The sequence below is a fragment of the Bidens hawaiensis genome, unplaced genomic scaffold (assembly GCF_021521415.1).
Source record: "Bidens hawaiensis isolate Kalapana, Puna unplaced genomic scaffold, B.hawaiensis_p1.1 tig00004124_1, whole genome shotgun sequence".
In the NCBI taxonomy this organism is placed as follows: Eukaryota; Viridiplantae; Streptophyta; class Magnoliopsida; order Asterales; family Asteraceae; genus Bidens; species Bidens hawaiensis.
This window is the reverse complement of record NW_027491244.1, coordinates 1,121,210-1,129,835: the sequence shown is the minus strand read 5'-3', so window position 1 is coordinate 1,129,835 and position 8,626 is coordinate 1,121,210.

The window sequence follows — 8,626 nt, the reverse complement described above, 5'->3', positions numbered from 1 at the left end:
TGATTACGAACGTTTAGAATAATTAACTTATTCTTGGATTTAAGCATGCTAAAATGGTACATAACTCAAAATGTCATAATCATAAACCATAATCATATGAATGAGTCAAAATAAAAATTGTTCCAATATCCAAATACAAAATAAATCAAATCCAATCACTAGAATATCAAAGTCCTAAGGCTCAAGTATGACCCTCATGCTTCGGCCTTTCAAGGATCATCGTGAGTAGATCCGCAATGTTTTGATCGGTGTGAACTTTGCGAATACATATCTTTCCTTTTACAACTTCATCCCTTATGTAGTTGAATCTCTGCTCAATGTGCCTTGTCTTTTGATGTGCACTGGGTTTCTTGATTTGAGCAATCGCACCCTCGTTGTCACAAAAGATCTCTAGAGGGTCTTAAATGGTACGGGCAATCCTTTGGTCGGCAATGCACTTCCTTATCCATGCAGCTTCTTGAGCTTCCAATGAGGTGATGATGTATTCCGATTCAGTGGTGGACAATGCTACCACATCTTGCTTTGCGCTCTTCCAAGAGGCTGCCCCGCCATTCATAACAAAAACATATCCCGATTGTGGTCAACAGTCATCTCGATTAGTTTGGAAAATCGCATCTGTGTAACCCTTTACAACGAGTTCATCCTCACCAAAGCCATATATTAGAAACATATTCTTAGTCCTTCTAAGGTATTTCAATATACTTTTAACGAACATTCAATGTCTACTTCCCAGATTTTGTTGGAATCTACTTGTCATACTCAAGGCACATGACACATGCGGTCTTGTGCATATCATTGCATACATGATGGATCCTGTAGTAGATGAATATGGGATTCCTTTCATTTTCTCTTACTCATCCTTTGAGCTTGGACATTGAGACATACTCATTATCCTTCCTCTTTGAATAGGTACTATACCTTTCTTAGAGTTCTCCATCTTGAACCTTTTCAAGATTTTATCTATGTATGCACTTTGATTTAAACCTATCAACCGCCTTGATCTATCCCTATAGATCTTTATTCCCATAGTATAGGCGGCTTCACCAAGATCCTTGATGAAAAAACAACTCCCAAGCCAGGCTATTACACCTACCATTGTTGGAATGTTATTTCCAAATAGTAGTATATCATCAACATAAAATACTAAAAAAGTAATGATGCTCCCACTAGATTTCTTATACACACAAGCATCATCAACGTTCTTGATGAACCCAAATTTCTTAACCTCTTCATCAAAACGGTGATCCCAACTTATAGATGCTTGTTTAAATCCATATATTGATTTCTTTAACTTGAACACTTTATTAGGATGTTGTGGATCAACAAAACATTCGGGCTTAACCATATAGATATCTTCCTCAAGATGCCTATTTAGAAAAGCGGTTTTGACATCCATTTGCCAAAACTCATAGTCATAGTATGTGGCTACGAAAGATAATATTTTAATAGACTTTAGCATTGCCACCGGAGAAAAGGTCTCATCATAACCAAGCCCTTGAGTTTGAGTAAAACCTTTTGCTACAAGTCTTGCTTTATAAGTATCCAAGTTTCCATGCATATCGGTTTTCTTCTTGAAAACCAACTTACTTCCAACCGGCTTGGAGTTAAGTGGTGGTACAACCAAATACCATACTTGGTTGTCATGCATGGATTGCTTCTCAATGTTCATGGCTTCAAGCCATTTGTCACAATCGGATTGTGACATTGCATCATGGTATGTGGTGGGTTCATCCAAATCTACCACATAGCATCCATCCATGAAAAACCCATATCTTTCGGGTGGATTACTAATTCTACCAGATTTACTAACGTTTTGTGTGTTTTGATCAACGATTTGATCATTCTCAACAACCACTTGTTGATTTCTAGTATTAACCAAATGTGTATCAGCTTGTGGTTTTCGATCCTCTTCGAGTTCCACCATTCTACTAGTTCCTTCCATAAGGAACTTAGTTTCCAATAACTCGGCCTTTCGAGCAATAAACACCTTTTGCTCGGTTGGCTTATAGAATTATTATCCCATAGAGTCTTTGGGATATCCTACAAAGATACACTTAGTGGATCGCCTCTCAAGTTTTTTTGGGTGTTGTTCTTAACATAAGCCTCACAACCCCATACCTTAATTATGATAATGATGGAACCCTTCCATGCCATATTTCAAAAGGTGTCTTCTCCACTTACTTGGCTTGGGCCATATTTAGTATACGGGCCGCAGAGAGCAATGCGAAACCCAAAAATGATAGAGGCAATGTGCTTCTAGCCATAATAGATCGAATAATATCCAATAGAGTTCGATTCCTCCTTTCGGACACACAATTATGTTGTGGTGTTCCGGGTGGAGTGAGTTGTGAGACAATCCCTCAACTCCCTAGATGAGCTTGAAAAACATCACTAAGGTATTCACCTCCCCTATCCAAACAAAGTACTTTGATGGTTTTATTTAGTTGATTTCTACTTCATTTTGGAAGACTTTGAACATTTCAAAGGCTTAATCTTTGTGTCATAACAAGTACACATTCCCATAATGACTATAATCATCATTTATCCTTGTCATTGCCTTAAAAGGTAATGAAGTATCTTTCACCATTCCTTGTCATTGCCTTAAAAGGACCACATACATCCAAATGTATGATTCCTATTAAGTCTTTTGCCCATTCATTAGTTCCACTAAAGGGTTCCTTGGTCATCTTTCCTTGTAAACAAGATTCACACTTATCAAATGAATCATCATTCAATTCCAAAAGACCATTCTTTTGAAGTGTATGTATGCGATATTTGTTTATGTGACCAATGCGACAATGCCAATATTTAGTCTTACTCAAATCCACTTTGAGTTTCTTGGTGCTTGATTGGTACAACCTGTTACCAAAGGATATGTTATCATGAACTAATTCATAAATGCCATAGACGGAATTGCTTTAAAATAAAAGACATCATTCATGAAAGCACAAATACCATTGTCCACAATTTGAAATCATAACCATATTGTCTTAAAAGAGAAACGGAGATAATTTTCCTAGTCAAACTAGGAGCATACAAAATGTTTTTCAAAAAAACTTCCAAACCATTTGGAAGATTCAAAACATAGTCTCCTTGGGCTTCGACATCAACCTTTGCTCCGTTACTCGTGAAGAGACTTGTATCTTCTTTCTTGAAATGCTTATTTCTTTTGAAATCCTGCAACAAATTGCAAATATGAGTTCCACATCCGGTATCCAATACTCATGTGTTAGAAGAAATAACATTAAGATCAATATGGATCATGAAAGTTGTACCCGAGGTTTGCCCCGCATTCCTGTTGTCTTTCAACTCCTTGAGATAGGTTGGACTATTCCTCATCCAATGTCCTATCTCACCACAACCAAATCACGGGTCGTCCGAGCTAACCTTTAGCTTCTTTTCTTTGGTTTGGGTTGTTCCGTTTTAGCCTTCCCTTTGAACTTACCCTTGACGTGTCCCTTACCTTTAGTAAACTTTGATTTAGGTTTCGGGTGATGCCTCTCTTGTTGCCACCTTCATTGATCGTGAGAACCTTTTTACCCACTCCCGCTTCGGCCGTTTTGAGCATTGCGTAAAGCTCACCAATGCTCTTGTCCCTTCAATTCACGTTATAATTCATGAAAAAAGTCTCAAATCTTTTGTTTAGGCCATTGAGGAAGACGGGACAATTTTGCCGTTCAAGTCGATCAATGTGGCTTTTCATCTTAAGCACATAAGATGAAACCGCTTGGTTTTATACCATATGACATGCACGAAGCACTCTAACCGTTCCACCCTAGCATGTGCAAGGAATATTTCCTTTAGTTGGGTGATCATGTCATATGCCCCATGATTTTCAAAATCCTTTTGAATTTCGGGAATCATAGTTCCCAACATGAGACAAGAAACTTGCACTGAATCCTCGGTGTATTTTAACCAATCGTTATAGGCATCTACATCGTCAATGTTTGGTTCGTCGGGAATAGGATCGTCTAATATATAGGGTTTCTTTCTTGCTTGAGAAAAATCTCAAGTTTCGATACCAATCCATAAAATATCTGTAGTTACGACGATCCTTATCGAGTATGGCTCTTAGTGATAGGTTATGCACGGGTGGGATAATTGCGTTAGGTGGATTGTTGATTGCGGCCATCTACCTAATTTAACAAAGCTCAGTTTTAGTATTTTCGATATCATTAATCAATTTTAATCGTTAATACCCTTTTATGTCTACAAGAGAATTAATTATTGAAATCTAGAACCCAAAGTTACATTCACATAGTAGTTAGGTGACCTTTATCCTACTATTGAATTAACAAGGTAGTCAACACTTAAAGATTGCAACCCTTTTGCATCTTCTAGTTTTATGGGACAGGTTAAACATCATATGTTTAGTTGGCATGCTTAATACCATCAACACCTTTGTACGCCATGCTTCGGTGACCCTATTCACATGTTTTCCATATCAAGTGGTCCTACTTACGCACACATGTGAATTTGCACATAGAAGTGGTTAGGTGACCTTTATCCCACAAATATGGAAAACCCACCTCAAACTCACAAGTTTCTTCCAATGTGGTTAGGTGACCTTTATCCCACAAATATGGCAAACCCACCTCAAACTCACAAGTTTCTTCCAATGTGGTTAGGTGACCTTTATCCCACATCGAGTTCCCAAGTGATTTGAGTGTTGTATAAAAGGATGGTGTTATACTTGTTTTAAAAGGGATTTAAGTTTTCTAAATTCTAGTTTGGAAAACATTTGCATGCATCAAATGCATGGTACTTTGATTGAAAACCAATTTTTAAAGATCCTTTGATAAACCAATTTTATTGTGAAATCATCAACCTTTAATAAAACCAATTTTATTACCTTATGATTTCTAAGGAACCAAATTTATTCAAGTTGTTGTTTAAGTTAACAATCCATATGCAAAACATAAAACAACCAAACATGCAAAAATAAAACAACCACAAGTTCATAACCATAGCCACCTAAACTTGGCTACACTTGTTGACTGAAACAAGGGTGCCAAAAGGTCTCTCCTAAGTAACGAGAATGACACAAGGCATGTGTCGGTGAACTCCCACTTGACCCCGCATCCAAATGCTTCAAGTGTCCACCTTGTGTTGTGACTCTTACACTTTATTTGGGCTTCGTTTTAGGCTCCAATTTAAGCTCCTAGCATTATTGGGCCTCCATGTTTAGGTTTTGGCCATTAGGCTAAAATCCCATCTTGGACTATGAGGACCATTAAGGCCCAAAACCAAAACCGTAACTTTGTTGCATCTTCTTTTACAAGAAATACAACTAATCTACTCACTATTACAAACCAACATGAAATGAATAAATAGATTAAAAACGCAAATAAAAGAATATTACAACCATATTGAATAATTGCATAAATCACAACACAAACACACATCCAAACACAAGGTCATGGCTAGGTTATGAACATGCAAATGCATATCCGAATACGCAAACTGTGTAAATCCAAAATGGTTTCCCTTTTAACCCTTAATATTTTCGGCCAAGGTTAATCAACCTGAAAACATTGGGTTTATGTCCAAACAAAATAATCAATCATTCAAATGACTTAAATATTCAAGATTACCACATGCATGTAAAGTATAATCTTGAAAAACCAAAGGGTAACCAAAAGCTCCAAAAACATTCGGCCATATGGTGAACCACACCATAAAACCCGAAAAGTTTTAGATTTATTGAAGCATGTATCCATATAAGCGGCTCTTGATGCCATTGTTCGGTTTTAACAAGATTAGAAAAGTCATATAAACCCATTTATATGGAAAACACAGCAGATAATTAATCTTTAAATCTTGTTAATTAGATGAATATAAAACCTATTTTATATGCAAAACCCAAGCCCCGTATCCAAATACGAATTTGCATGCTTACCAATATATACAACCATAGGGTAGGTGTTCTTAGCATACTACCTTCAAGAGCCCAAGAAAAATAAAGGAGATAATGATATGAAAGGCGAGTCTTCAAGATAGAAGGACCTCAAGCTTGTATACCCTTCAAGCTTATAACAAACACCTTGTTATGCTAGGATTTACACTTGAAAACTCTTTCTTGTTATCCCTTTCCATGGCCGAAAATTAGAGAGGAAGAAGAGAGTTTACTTGCTTCTTGTGTGTGTGTGTGTGAGAGAGAGAAAGAGAGAGAAAAAGATGTGAGCAACCAATGCATCACACAAGTCAACCAATAAAATTTTGTGCATGTCTTGGAAATAAATAAAAAAAATAAGTGAGGAGAGAGTGGGGGGGGGGAGTGGCAGCTCACATGGATTCTTATGTATATAAAAATATACATCTTTTTAGCATCAAATAATCTATAAAAACTGCAACTTCTATCAAATAATATAGCTCAAATGGCTACTTATCATATTAAAATGTTTTTTCCGTTAAACCCAAGCCTTAAACGAAACAATAAGTGAAAGCCAAAGAAAAATGAAAGAAAACCTAGAAAAACACTCCAACACACCCCCATGCCTCCCTGAACATGCCCCGATGCTTCTCTATGCCAGAAAAGACAAATATCTGCATAAAAAAAAAAAAAAACTGGACACACGGGCACGGGGCCATGCCTCAGGAAGCATGGGGACGTGGTCACATTTCAAGAAAAGACAAAAGAAATATATAACAAAAGACCAAAGACACGGGTCCGTGCCTCAGGAAGCTTGCCCTCGTGCTAAGTCAGCATGTACGATCTGACAGGGTAATTAACGCGATTGGACACGTGGACACGGGGGCGTGCCTCATGGAGCACGGGGCTGTGCCTGAGTTCCCAGACAACCTATAAATAGAGGATCATGTTGCACTCATTTGGTGTGCTTGAAGAAAATCTCTATACGGGATACTCTTGTAAAAACACCCATATTGCACTCATATTGAAGATCTTGTGGAGAGTTTGAAGGCTTGGAGGCTATCATCATCACCATCCATCATCATTGAGGAAGGAAGATTCATCCAACATTTAGTTAGATTGTTCTAGTTTGATCATGTGTTTGTTATCTTCATCTCTTTTGATGTTCATAACCATGCTCATTATGAGCTAAACTCCATTTACCATCTAAAATATATGAAGAAGCTTTGTTTTACTTGATTATTATGTTGAACATGTGATTTAGTTTGGTAAAGTACATGGTTATTTTGCAATTATCTTTTGATAAAGAAATGTTTTATCACTTTGACTCAATACATCAAGGTTGATGATTAATAATCATTCATGATTCACTCATGTTCTTGGAGACTCGAAATGGTAAAAAAAATTCCTTGAAAATTTATTCAAGATAAAACATGTGTCGATCCCGAATTGATCACTCAAACTCACAATAAATATCACAACCCACACAGATAAACGTGTCGACAAGAAGGTTGGTGACTATGCTATTTAAGGTAAGAACAAATGTTTGTTAACGGCGGAATCAGAAACAAACAGAATTGTTGCTTAAAGACTAATAAATGTAAAAAACACAAACAATAACTCAAATGATTTACATTTATAAAAAGGTTTCATACAAATGTAAATCGATTAGGGTTTCTTGTACGTAATGTTTACCCTTAATAATCTTAGGAAAGCCGTCACACTCAGTCAGGAATATTCGATTAGGTCTGAAAAGTGTAAAGTGGCAAATCCGTGTCTCTCGTATGTGGAGGCGTGCCATAAATTATTCTATTTATAGGCTTGCCACCACCTGACAGCTGGCATTCCCTCTAGAAACCCTAATGATAATAATCATATTACATATCCAAAAACATTCTAAGTGTAAAAACAGGTCTTCGGGCACACTTTGTGCCATTTGTCTTCTTCGAGCAGTCCTGGTATCCTTGAAGTGTGCTGGTGAATAGTTCTCCGGGTAGACTTTACATAGAATTATCAAAACTAGAAAAATAGATCATAACTTGAAGTGTGCTGGTGAAAGTTTGCTAAGGTCAAAAGATTGAAATCATATGCTAATGGAATGTGAAACTATAACCTAATCAAATTAACCAATGGGAGGTTGTGTGAGTTAACTATAATCACCCGAAGTTTTTAGGATTGGTATTTGCGAAATTGAAGCCAATACAAATCATTCTACTTTACCAAACTACTTGTCTACTTAAATTGACATTCTCGTGTTAGTATGAGATTAAACAAGGATGGACTTGAAAATGCGCATGCTACTTTCTTTTATGTCATAGAATAGGTTCACTTAGAAATGAGGGAATATTCTATAATGTATATTATTAAGGCAAGTTTATCACATGCTTACTTAATAATCATCAGGGAAGAATGGAGTGGATTCTTGATCTTAGATGGTAACCTTCATATAACTGAATTACTCATTTAGAATTTCTATTCTTGTTGCCTATATGTTATATATTTAAGTATTCCACTTTTATAAAAAGTTTGAAAACCAACCCCAAAATGATTAAACTCTCCGATTAAAGTAAAACGAAGATTCATTATTCGAAACATTGTGTTCATGAATAGATACTTTATTTTTACCAATACTATTCTACCTATACGATAGGTACACTTGCCTATTTTGTGTGTGTTTAGTCTTAGTACAAATCAATTTTATAAATTTAAAAAACGATATTGTGCAAAAGCTACATCTCCCATCTATTATATTTA